This window comes from Dendrobates tinctorius, unplaced genomic scaffold (assembly GCF_039654945.1).
Source record: "Dendrobates tinctorius isolate UK_male_01 unplaced genomic scaffold, ASM3965494v1 ptg000229l, whole genome shotgun sequence".
NCBI lineage: Eukaryota > Metazoa > Chordata > Amphibia > Anura > Dendrobatidae > Dendrobates > Dendrobates tinctorius.
The window spans coordinates 1,298,854-1,312,731 of record NW_027361896.1 but is presented as its reverse complement, the minus strand read 5'-3'; the positions used below and the strand labels follow the sequence as shown (position 1 = coordinate 1,312,731).

The 13,878-nt window shown below is 41.4% G+C and overlaps 1 protein-coding gene across 3 annotated transcripts in view; it reads right to left on the bottom strand.

The window, feature by feature from the left end:
• Positions 1 to 13,878, bottom strand: part of CCT5 (chaperonin containing TCP1 subunit 5) — a 305,457-nt gene that overhangs the window by 91,426 nt on the left and 200,153 nt on the right. The window lies entirely within an intron of this gene.

Sequence of the window (13,878 nt, the reverse complement as noted above, 5' to 3'; positions counted from 1 at the left end):
TATAGGGCGGGTCGTTACGGACGCGGCGATACCCAATATGTGTACTTTTATTGTTTTTTTTTTTTTTTTTTTTATTTCCAAAAAATGGATTTATTTGGGGGAATATTTTTTTTTTTCTAATTTATTTGGTGATTTTTTTAAAATTATTTTAAGCCAGCTTCCTGCAGGCCCCCGTCGCCATCTTGGATTCGGGGGCCTGCAGGAAAGGAGCCCCCCGCAGCAGCGCTGCACATTGCGCTGCCGTGGGGGGCTCAGGGAAGCACGGAGGGAGCCCCCTCCCTGCCAATGCTTCCCTTTAACCCCCGGTACACCGCGATCAAACATGTGCAAGGGGTTAACGTGTCGGGGGCGGTCCGTGACCGCCCCTGACACATTGTGCCGGGTGTCAGCTGTGATGATCGCGGTAGACGTACTATCCCGTCCATGGGCATAGGGGCCCGGGTCCCATGGACGGGAAAGTACGTCGGATGTCAGGAAAGGGTTAAAAATACGTATTAAACGGCACCTTTCAGATGCGGTCAATCCTAAAGCTACTTCACCTTCTGAAGTATCTAAGCATTTTTTACAAATTCATATTGGTAATTTGGATTTTTTTTTTTTTTAAGTTCAATGGCATTGAAAAAGTTTTTAAACTGCAACGAGGAGGCAATCACAAACGTAAATTGTTAAATAGGGAATCCTATTTGATTTTTACTTTAGATACCGGTACCCCTCTTGGTTTAAATGACAGATGCGATTTGCTCAAGCAGTATTGATTTTCACTTGCAATGTGTCTTGTCAAAATTTATTGGTGAATAATGCTTTGTTCACATTATTCAGTATGTATTTTGTATATATTTTATATTGCTGTTTTTCCATTCCCTTTTTTCTCTTCTCTTTTTTGTGATTTTACAAGGTGTTTACGTGTGCATAATTACTTAATCACTGTCAGGTGGTGTGCCCTACAGGGAGGCACGGTAATTTTAGACCTTGTTTCTGATTTTGAGTCAGATTTTGACAAAGTCACGTCAACACGCGGCGATCTGTCTCACATGGAGCTGTAGCTGCCTGAATAATTATTTGGAAAATGTTTTTCAATTTTAAGTAACTAGTCAATAAAGCAATCTAATATATAAAGCTCAAAGTGTGTATGTATGTACGTACGTACGTACGTATGTATGTGTGTGTTTATGTCCGGGATAGGCATCCGCACCGTCGCAGCTACAGCCAGAAAATTTGGCACAGTCACACGTCTGGCCCCGAGAGCGTCCTAAGCTATGTTGTGAGGCGAAATTTTAACCCCGCGAGTTCCAATTCACCAAACAATTTTGCCCCTGTCTACATAATGGGGAAAAAGCCCCGCCCTTCATTATGATGTCATAATGCCCCTATCTACATACTGGGGAAAAAGTGTGTGTATCAAGCCCCGCCCCTCATTATGATGTCATAATGGTTTCCATGGCGACGCTGATGTCATCATAGGTTGCAAGCCCCGCCGCTCATTATGATGTCATAATGGTTGACTATGAGATGGAGGATGGGTATATGGGCATGGGACTATGGGATGGAGGATGTGTGATGGGTATATGGGCACTGGATCCGTGAGAGGAGTTGGTTTGGATACAATTTACAGTGACTGGGGTAAGCAGACTGCCTTTTACTTTTCGCAATATATCCATATAAATGGCCCACCCTGTAAATAGAGGATCTCTCAGCTCTCCTGTGTGGTGTAATATATATACAGGGTGGATAAAAATCAATGTTTTTTTAAAAAAAATAATAAAAAAAAAAAAAAAAAAAAAAAAAAAAAAAAAAAAAAAAAAAAAATCGGATTTTTTTGATTTAAATCGGATTTTTTTATTTAAATCGGATTTTTTTTTATTTAAATTGGATTTTTTTCAATAAACTGCTTTTTGAGGAAAATATTTTACCATCCAAAGGTTCTTCCATCATGAGATAAAGCTGAGTTGTTTAACTCAGTAGAATAAAGGCTGTATATGTGTAACATTCACAATGCCATGCTCTTCCAGAGGTTTCTGTAGGATTAGTGGGCACTTTCTCTCCTATATTATCACAGACGCTCGCTTTACTTACGCAGTTCTCAAAACTGAATTTGACTCCGCAGAGGTCCCAGCCTCTTCTTCACGGCAAAAATGTTACAACATGACCAGAGTTGAGAAAAAGACCTTAATCCTATTGTTCTACAAACCTATGAATACAGAATCAACCCCTTCAGTGCCAAGTCCAAGAAGTTAGACAATATGTTTCTGATTGTTTGGAGTGGAATAGATCTGCACAACACAAGAAGAATGTGAATCTAAGTGTGAGGAGGAGGAAGGGCAAGCAGACAAGAAAATGAAAGTGAAACTTTGAGCACAATACTGCAGCATAGCCACAGACAGACAAGTCTGGATCTGTTTGTGTGTACGATCTGAGGTTTATCACATTCTTTCCTCATAATGGCAGCAGGCCGTAAAAGAGACCCAGTTTGGGAATATTTTAATGAAGCTCCTTCGCCTATCGGTAAGGCAGGCATGCGTGCAAAATGCAAACGATGCAACAAAGAGATGCAAGGCCTGGTGGCGCGAATGAGGCAACATCATGAGAAGTGCGGTGATGAAGATGACCAAAGAAACACTTCTGAACAGGCAGGATCTTCAGGTTGGTAAACATTTTTATTGAATCCTATTTCTAAAGACTGAACTGTCATGTGTGAGAAAAATTATATTTCTTATTATTACTGCATGTTACTGTCATTTGGTACAGTTATGAAGAAAAACAAATATTCCTTTTGGGGCAGGGGCAGTGATGTGTTGTGTACAATAAGCAGAAATTGTATAAACAAAATAACAGCATTGACTTTTTGTTTAGGGGAATTCATGGATTCTGGAAACTATCCACCTCCAAGATCACCATCATCCTGTTCTACAGTTTCACAGTTATCCATCCAGGATAGTGCTTCATTAGCAGCAGCAGCATCATCATCAGACACCCACAGCCACATATCACCATCACCCAAAAGGAAGAAAAAACCTTTACCTCCTGGAACCACCATAGATAGGTTTGTGATAAGAACTAGCAGATTAGAAAAAGAGTTGATTGATGAAAAAATTGCCCAGTTTATTTATGCAACGAACTCTTCTTTCCGTCTGACTGAGAACCCACATTTCATTAATATGGTTCAGTCACTGAGACCAGGATACAGTCCACCCAGCAGAGCTGATGTTGCAGGGAAACTGCTGGATCAAGTGTATGACAGAGAAATGGAGCAATGTGCAACAGCTCTGGAGGGTAAAATTGTTAACCTAAGTATTGATGGGTGGAGTAATGTCCACAATGATCCTATTGTATGTGCTTGTATAACAACAGAAGAAGGTAAAGTCTTCCTTGCACAAACAACTGATATGTCAGGAAATGCACACACAGCAGAATACTTACAAGAAGTGGCAGTAAAAGCTATAACGACATGTGAACAAAAATTCAAATGTCTAGTACGCAGTTTGGTCACTGACAATGCTGCAAACGTATCCAAGATGAGAAGAGATTTAGAAGAGCAGGGAGGGAATGCAAAGCTGCTAATAACATATGGTTGCAGTGCTCATTTGCTGCAGCTCTTAGCCAAAGACTTAAGTGTTCCAGAAATAAAGGCTAATGTTGTTGAAATTGCTAAATACTTCCGTAATAATCATTTTGCTGCAGCAGCTCTGAAAAGGATGGGTGGAACCAAGCTAACGCTCCCACAAGATGTTAGATGGAACTCTGTGGTGGACTGTTTTGAGCAGTATATCAAAAACTGGCCTATTCTGATGACACTTTGTGAAGAAAATCGAGATAAAATAGATGGCACTGTCACGGCCAAAATCCTCAACATTGGGCTTAAGAGAAATGTTTAACATATGCTAAGCTTCCTGAAACCCATCTCTCAAGCTTTAAACAAAATACAGAAAAATAGCTGTTTTATTGCGGATGCTGTTGAAATTTGGAAGGAACTGAGTTGAACACTTAAAAACAGAACTACACATGGACAGAATTAAATTACAAGCAGTAAACAAACGAATGGGACAAGCACTGACTCCAGCTCATTTTTTGGCAAATATTGTCAATTTCCAATATCAGGGTCAAAACCTAAGTGCTGAGGAAGAGGAGTTAGCTATGACATGGGTATCCAGCAATCATCCATCTTTAATGCCAACTATAATAAACTTCAGAGCTAAGGGGGAACCATTCAAGAAATATATGTTTGCTGAAGATGGATGGTCACACCAGTAAACTGGTGGAAGTCACTTAAGCGCTTGGATTTAGAGACTGTTCAAGTAATGATTTCACTTTTAACAGCAGTAGCTTCTTCTGCAGGCGTTGAAAGAATATTCTCTTCCTTTGGACTCATTCTAAATTGAGAAATCGGTTGGGACCCAATAAAGCAGGAAAGCTTGTTTTTCTTTTCCAGATTATGAATAGGTACAAAGAAGAAGATGATGATGAAGATGACGACAAGTGAGCTACAGAGGACAGCAGGGACAGTAGTATTTAAGTTTTTCATGTGTCGGCTGGGCTGACAGTCTAAGTTTCTTAAAATATATATATATTTTGTTTAGCCAAATTAGTTAACAAACATGGATGTTTGTTTAAGCAAATAACTTATGCTGTAATGTTGTTATTGTTTCAGTTGAATAAATCTATTTAAATTGTTATTAAGGTGAGGATTATTTTTCTCCTTCCTAAGTACAACAGAACAGTGGTGTCCAAATATGAATGATTAAACCATTAAACTGGGGAGAAAAAAGTAATATAAAAAGTGATTCTAAAAATCTTCATCTACTTGCATGTTAAAGTAGCAAGAACTAGTTTAGGTAGAAACTTTGATTTAAATCACTGATTCAAATCAAGCCTTACTGACTAGTGATTTAAATCGTGATTTAAATCAGTTAGATTTAAATCAAATCCAAAATATATATATATATATATATATATATATATATATATATATATATATATATATATATAGAGGATCTGTCCTGTGTGGTCTAGTATATAGAGGATCTGTCAGCTGTCCTGTGTGGTGTAATATATAGAGGATCTGTCCTGTGTGGTCTAGTATATAGAGGATCTGTCAGATGTCCTGTGTAGTGTAATATATAGAGGATCTGTCCTGTGTGGTGTTCTATATAAAGGATTTGTCAGCTGTCCTGTGTGGTGTAGTACATAGAGGATCTGTTCTGTGTGGCATAGTATAAAGAGGATGTGACCTGTATGACTTCCTATATAGAGGATCCGTCAGCTGTCCTGTGATGTAGTAAGAGGTTGTGTCCTGTGCAGTGTAGTATATAGAGGATGTATCCTGTGCAGTGTAGTATACAGAGGATCCGTCAGATCTCATGTGCAGTGTAGTATATAGAGGGTCTGTCAGCTGTTCTGTGGTGTAGTATATAGAGGATGTGTCCTGTCCTGTATGGTATTTTTAGATAACCGCAGGTACTCCAGTCCGACGCTGCACATAGTGGGGAAAGTAATTGATACACTGCCGATTTTGCAGGTTTCCCACCTACAAAGAATGGATTAGTCCGTAATTTTTATTGTAGGTACACTTCAACTGAGACAGAATCTTATAAAGAAATCCAGAAAATCATATTCTATGATTTTTACATAATTAATTTCTATTTAACTGTATCAAATAAGTATTTGGTACCATAGAAAAACAAAACTTAATATTTGATAAAGAAACCTTTGTTTGCAATTACAGAGGTCCGGTGTTTCCTGTAGCTCTTGAAATAATTTGCACACAGTGCAATAGGCATTTTGGCCCACTCCTTCATACAGATCTTCTCCAGATCATTCAGGTTTCGGGAGCTTGAGTTTCAGCTCCCTCCAAAGATCAGGTCTTGAGACTGGCTAGGCCTCTCCAGGAAATGCTTCTAACGCATCCACTCCTTAGTTGCCTGACTGTGTCTTTTGGGTCAGTCAGGCTGGAAGACCCAGCCACAACCAATCTTCATTGCTCTTACTGAGGGAAGAAGGTTGTTGGCCAAAATCTTGTGCTACCTGCCCCCAGCCATCCTCCTTTCAATATGGCGGAGTTGTCCGGTCATCTTTGCAGATAAGCACCCCCAAAGTATGATGTTTCTGCACACAATGCTTCACAGTTGGGACAGTATTCTTGGGGTTGTACTCACCCTTCTTCTGTCAAAACACTCCAGGTAGAATGGATACAAAAAAGTTCTATTTTGGTCTCATCTGACCACATGACCTTCTCCCATACCTCCTCTAGATGGTCACTGGAGAACTTCAAACGGTCCTTGAGATGTGCTGGAGTGAGAATGGGGGCTTTGCGTGCCCTGCAGGATTTTAAGCCATGATGGCGTAGTGAACTACTAACGCTAACGTTGGAGATTGTGGTCCCAGCTCTTCAGTTCATTGACCAGGTCCTCCCGTGTAGTTCTGTGCTGAATCCTGACCTCTCTCAGAATTATCTGTACCCCACGAAGCAAGATCTTGCATGGAGCCTCAAGAACAAGAAAGACTGACAGTCATCTTGTGTTTCTTCTATTTTCTAATAATTCTGTCAACATTTGTTGCTTTCTCACCAAACTGCTTGGCTATTGTCCTGTAGTCCATCCCAGCCTTGTGCAGACCTACTATTATGTCCCCGATGTCCTTAGACTGCTTTTTGGTCTTGGCCATGGTGGAGAAGTTGGCATTTGATAGTGTGTGGACAGGTGTCTTTTATACAGGTAACGAGCTCAAACAGGTGCAATCAATACAGTTAATGAGTGCAGGGTAGGGGACTTCTTAAAGAAAAACTAACAGGTCTGTGAAAGCCAGAAGTCTTGTTGGTTGGTGGGTGATCAAATACTTATTTCATGCAATAAAATGCAATTTAATTATTTAAAAATCATACAATGTGATTTACTGTTTTTCATCTCTCAGTTGAAGTCTACCTACAATAAAAGTTACAGAACTCTCCATTGTTTGTAGGTCAGGAAACTAATACTTATCCCCCCTGCCCATTGCATGCATGCATGTATACAAACACTGCATTTTTTGTGTGACATCAATGAAATGCTTGTTTTTAATACACATGGCACTTTGATTATATCAATCTATACCAGTGATGGCGAACCTATGGCACACGTGCCAGAGAGGGCATGCAGAGCCCTCTCAGCTGGCACGCAGCCTCGCCTCACTGCTCCGGAGCTGCAGCTTCCTTCCTCTCACTCCCTCTCACTTATTGAGTGGCGCGGCCGTGGAGCTGAATGATTATCTCATCCAGCCGCGGCCGCATCGCTCAATGTGTGAGAGGAAGGAACTTAGCTGCTGGCGTGCAGAGAGGAGAGTGTGGCTGCTGATTTGTGTGTGTGATGGGGAGATGGACAATGATGGGAGTGATGGGGAGAGGGCCAGTGATGGGGAGAGGGCCAGTGATGGGGCATATCTCTACATGAAGGGGATCATGATGGGCATCATGATGGGACATATTTCTGAATGAAGGGGATCATGATGGGGCATATTTCTACAAAAAGGGGATCATGATAGGGCATTTGGCACGTGTTGGCACTTCGTCATAAATAATTGGGTTTTAGGTTGCAGTTTGGGCACTCTGTCTCAGAAAGGTTCGCCATCACTGATCTATACAATATGTCTTTAATGAAGATCGTAACTTTTTTTTTATGACAAATTAATAACTAGCTACAGTTCTTTGCAATACCATTTATTCCTCCTAATTTGTTAATATTTACTGCTCTATCTTTATATAAAGTAACAATGTTGACATGTAAAACATGACTGTTACAAAATTGAATAAAATGTACTCAATGTATTGAATTTATACAGATTTACAGTCCTGCTCATTATTGGCACCCATGAAGTTTACATAACGTGGAATATCTACTGATAAAAATGAATCAAGTGAAAGCTTTTGTGTATAGAGCACGCGTGTTAAATAAAAAAAGGGCAAATGATAAACAAATGTAAAACAAAAAACAATGCGAGGGAAAAACAAATACCTAAAGCTTGCCATGACACTGGTATTGGCACCCTTTACATTAAATTAGTATGGAAACATTTTGACTCTCCTGTGGTAAAGAAAAAAAAAACCAAATCAACTATGATTGTTGGTGCCCATGTGACATGAATTAGCCAATGAATGATTACTTCAGTGTTTTAAAATGCCACAAGGTAGGCCCTCTTCCTTTGTCACAATGGTAAACACAAAGGAGCTGTCTGAGGACATCAAAAATGCTATTAGCAAACACAAGATTTCCAAAGGGTATAATGCCATCTACAAAAACTTGGTGTCCCAGTTTCAACGGTGCCCAATGATAAGAAATTTGCCAAGCATGAACAGTCAAGAACCTCCCTGGACGTGGGGGAAAGAAGAAAATTGACAAGAGGTCCTCGAAGATTGGTTTGCATGGTGGAAAAAAAACATGTCAAAAGATCCAAAGACCTGAATGCCAACCTGGAATAGTCAGGGGTCATGGTTTCAACAAGTACCATATGCCACACACTAAACCAAGAAGAGCTTTATGGTCGAAAGCCAAGGAAAAAAACATTTGCTTTAGAAAAGACACAAAAAAGGATATTATCTATGCCGAAGAGTACCTTAAACCTTCTGAGAAACTGTTCTATGGTCAGATTAAACAAAAATAGAGCTCATTGTAAAGAAAATGTTTTGCATTGCCAGACAACTCAATGAAGCTTATAAGGAAAAGAACACCCTACCAACAGTTAAGCATGGTGGAGGATCCATAATGCTGTGGGGTTGCTTTGCTGCATCTGCTACTGGAAGCCTTGACCGTAATACAGGAATCATGAAATCAGAGCATTATCAAGACATTTTAGAACAAACTATCCTATCCAGTGTAAGAAAACTTGGTTTGAGTTGAATATCATGGGTCCTCCAGCAAGACAATGACCCAAAGCACACATCAAAAAGTACACAGGAATGGTTGAAAAGGAAAAAATGGCCAGCAATGACTCCTGACTTAAATCCAATTGAAAATCTTTGGGGTGAGCCTAAATCTGCCAATGAGAAAAAGAACTCCACAAACATTCAAGAGATTGAACAAACTGCAAAGGAATAGTGCACAAAAATACGGGCTGAGAAGTGCAAGAAGCTTATAGATGGCTATAAGAAATGTTTGGAGGTTGTCATCAATGTCAAAGGGTTTGCATGCAACCAAGTATTAAGTGTGCCTTAATTGCTGCATATGCTGTTTAGGTTAGGTTCACATTTGCTTTCAGGAGGGCTGCGGATGGCTGCCTACTTCCTCCTTTCTCCCTCCCTGAAGCTCCGCCTATTTCTTTATGCGTCCTGATCTTTAACATTGGGTACGCAGGGACATGCGTTGTTTCCGTGCGGTCTCTGCACGCGGATGCATCCGCATCCAACGCATGTCCCTGCGTACCCAATGTTAAAGATAGGGACGCAGGACGCATAAAGAAGTAGATAGAGCGTAGGCGGAGCTTCAGGGAGGAAGAAAGGAGGAAGTTGGCAGCCATCCGCAGCCCTCCTGAAAGCAAATGTGAACCTAGCCTTATTCTGTTTTGTTTTTTTTAATTACAACATATTATAAGTTGAAAAATGATGCTTTATTGTTGTATACCTCTGGACGACCAATTAAAAAATTCTGAGGATACTGAGGTAAATTTCTATTTCTGAAAGTATTGTACTGTCTGTGAAAAAAATGAGAGTGCCAGTAATAGTGACCAGCACTGTATACTACAACTTGAAGAAATCATGTTTATAAGGCCTGTTTCACACAACAGTTTTTTGTGTCAGTTAATATCCGCTAAAATGGTGGACAACGGATCCGTTCCTGTACTAAGCGCAACGTTTGGCACTGGACCGTTGTTTTAACGGATCCGTCGAAGGTAGAATTTTAAAGGAACCGCTGCCTGGGGAAGAGAGAGAGACGCCAGAACAGGGTTTAGGGTTAAATTTGCGGCCGAGGCAAATCCTCCGGGCATGCGCAATGTAAAATGCGGATCCTGCCGCCCGAAAAAACGCTGCATTGTCTGTCCAGGCATTTCGGCGGACGCCAAAATTTTGGCGGATCCGCAAAAAAAGGATCCAACGGATGGACATCCATCAAGATCCGCCGGTAATGCAACTCAATGGGGGAAAAAAACGGATCCGCCAAGCAAAATGGCGGATCCGTTTTTTTTGCAAAACGACAGATTTTGACTGATGGGGAAAAACGGATGTGTGAAACAGGCCTTACATACATGTGATTTCAGTCTTTGTTTCATATGCTCACCAACGACTTTCTGATGTATTTTATAAGTGCGTAAGGGTATGTGCACATGCTGCGGATCCGCAGCGGATTTGGCCATGCGGATGCGCAGCAGAATCTGCTGCGTTGTACAGTACCATTATAACCTATGGAAAATGGAAACCGCAGTGCACACGGTGCGGAATTTTCCGCGCGTTTTTTGCTGCGGTTTCCAATCCGCAGAAAGAATTGACATATAATTTTCTGCGGATTCCGCTGCGGTTTGCCATCTCCTCCATTGTAGAGGTGATAAACCGCAGGGCAAACCCGCTGGCTAACCCGAAGATAAACCACAGGTCTTCTGACCTGCGTATTTACCTGCGGATTTTGCAAAATTCGTGCAGAAAAATCAGCAGACCAATCCGCAGCGTGTGCACATAGCCTTATTGTTTTGCCAGAAGAGAGTCAGTCTGTCATGCCCCTCATGTGAGCATTATTCCACTGCAAGGATTTTCATCCTCTTTTGCCATGCAATAAAGAAGATTCCATTATTTTATTCCTTGGATGTGTTGCTCTCTCTCCATTTGCCCAATAGTTTGGTTTACATACATTGCCTCTGGATAATAAGGTCGTGTGTAAGGAAACAAAAAGAACCAACCTATTGGACTGGCAGTTTTGTTGACATACATCATACATACCTGATGAATTAGTCCTTTCTGGAAACTTTGTCAATCTAGCAATTTATACAACTAGGTATGTTGGAATAAGAAATTCCCATAAAAATGTTCGCACATGCTGACTTTTCTGTGTGTTTGATCAATGGTACTTATGTAAACATTTTTGCCAGTCGTATTCTATAAATTTTTATTTTTATGTTGAAATCTATGATTATATCCAATTTCAGCTATAGAAAAGCTGCTAGTGCCTTACTAAATATTTAATCATACAATTTGCAAACAAGCGAGGAATGATTTGTTCTTTATTGGTCAATTGATTAAGTAAGTGTCCCGACTGTTGTCGGGTGTCCCGGGACCAGGGGCTCCTTCCCTGTCCCTAACACAAGGGGTGCCCTAGCTCACCCTGCTCCCTGGATTACTTCTGATGATGAAGACGCCGGGGCCAGGTAGCTTTCCTTTGCTCTCGAATCCACTCTCCGTCTGTACCCTTCCCCCACCCAGGCAAGAGGGGAGTAGTAGGGAACCGTAGTACACCAACCAGATTAACAATGTAATACTAACAGGGGCAACGAAAAATACCAATACATACAAATATACTCACACACAACAGAAGAATGCACCGGGGAGTTGAGGATAGGGTTAAACCAAAGTAGGAGAAAAAAGGAAAATATCACACACTCAAAAACATTTGCAGATAAATCCACCAAACGCCTCTTTCCAGTAATAACCAACAACCACCTTTAGTCATGCAGCATAAGCTAGCTTTGACAATGAGTGCCAGCATGACCCAGATTAGAGAGATGTGAGTGGCTAACAGTGAATAGCTGAGAGCCCTAAACACTCCAGGAGTTTTAAACAGAGCAGATTAACTCCTGCACTGCCAAAAGAAATTGACACCGTTTAATAAGAAGGCGAAGTGCTTCCAAATAGTGCAGGATTAGGAGGAATCAGACGCTGTGGACTTCTGGCTCCTCTATGTTGCGGTAAACCCATGACAGTAAAGATTTTTGAGTTCAGAGTCACTTATCAAAGTAAAAATGCACTTTTTGTAGGGATAATATATTTTTTTTTAACCAATTCAATATTATGCCATGTTCCACTTTTTTTTTTTTTTTTTTCTCATCTTTGTGCACGTGTTTCACATTTTCTTAAATTTTTTTTTCATGACCACAAAAGACCATCAAAATAAATTTTACTCCCTTTTTGTAACAATTTTTATATATCAGACATATTATTTCACCTAGAAAAGGGCTAGAAACAACTATTTGTATAGGCAGTGCCTTTTTTTTAGATTTATTACATTTTCTTCTTTTTATTTTTCCCATTTCAAACAAAAGACCTTTAGTGAGGTGAGCGCAAGTGTGAATTCCAACATTTAAATGCTTCTATTTAATCCGATTCCCCTGGTATAATAGCCACAGTGTAAATTCACCCTTATGACTGCATAGCAGTGTTAAACTGTAAAAAGATAAAAAGCGCAACAGGGTCTCATCTGGGTATTGAGGTTGGAGATTTAATTGAAAACTGCTCAGCTGTAGCGGTTGTGTGTGACAACCACTATCACAGCCTAGTTATCAGTGGCTGTAACGACCACAGATTTGTATATAATAGAAATAACGAGTAAGTTCACTTCACGTGCGCTGCTGATTCAGGAACTAATCATAGAATACATTAGTTAGAAGTGGTTTATTTGTCAAAGCATTTCAGAGTCAAATCCGACTCCTTCCTCAGGACTATCACATGTAAAAGTGGCACTGGCTCTCTTAAGACTGCAGCTTCAGATTCTACACCCACAGAGAACATGATCACTGTGTCCTGAAAATGAAGCGCTGTCAGTTGTATAGACTGCAATCCAGAAGGCAGAAGCGATAATAAACTCTCTCTGCCTTCTCTATGAGGAGTCTGGCTGTGTATGAAAGAAGACTACTCACTGCCAAAGCTGCTGCTATACTATATAGTGACATTTTAGAAAGAACAGTAAAATGCTTACCACCTAGACATTTAAAAGTCAATTGGCAAATGGTTAATAGTTGAAATAAAAACTTGACTAGGTTGACTGTTTATATAAAACTAGATTATGGCCCGATGCTATCGCATCGGGAGGATGCGATAGCATCACACCTCTTGCCATGTTAACCCTCAACACACACACTCCTCAACACACACTCCTCTCACCTTTCACCATCTCCACTCACTCTTTCACTCCACATACGGCCCCTTCTCTCACTCCGTCTCTCATACTCACGCAGTCATCGCCGCTGCTCCACGATCCCCGACATCTTCTTCCGCCGGCGCCATCCTGGATCCAGACGTTGTCCACGCCGGCGACATGTTCTTGCGGCGACGCCATCTTGAGTATCGTGAAATCCCGCGATAGTCAAGATAGCGTCGCCGGAAGAACATGTCGCTGGCGTGGACGACGTCGGGATCCAAAATGGCGTCGGCGAAATCTCGCGAGTTTTCGCCGACGCCATTTTGGATCCCGACGTCGTCCTCGCCGGCGACATGTTCTTGCGGCGACGCCATCTTGACTATCGCGGGATTTCGCCGATCCAAAATGGCGTCGCCGCAAGAACATGTCGCCGGCGTGGACTACATCGGGATCCAAAATGGCGTCGGCGTAATTCGCGAGATTTCGCCGACGCCATCTTTTTGGATCCCGAGTCGTCCACGCCAGCAACATTTTCTTGCGGCGACGCCATCTTGAATCTCGCGGGATTTCACGAAATTCAAGATGGCGTCGCCGCAAGAACATGTCGGCGGCCTGGAGAACGTCTGGATCCAGGATCGCGGCGGCGGAGGAAGATGTCGGGGCAGCGACGATGACGGTGTGAGTATGAGAAACGGAGTGAAAGGAACGTATGTGGAGTGAAAGAGTGAGTGGACGTGAGTGGAGGTGAAAGGTGAAAGGAGTGTGTGTTGAGGCGGTGTGGTGTGTTGAGGGTTAACATGTGCGTGTGTGTGGTGACGTCACCGGTTACAACTGGACGGAAGTTGTTACAACCGGAAGC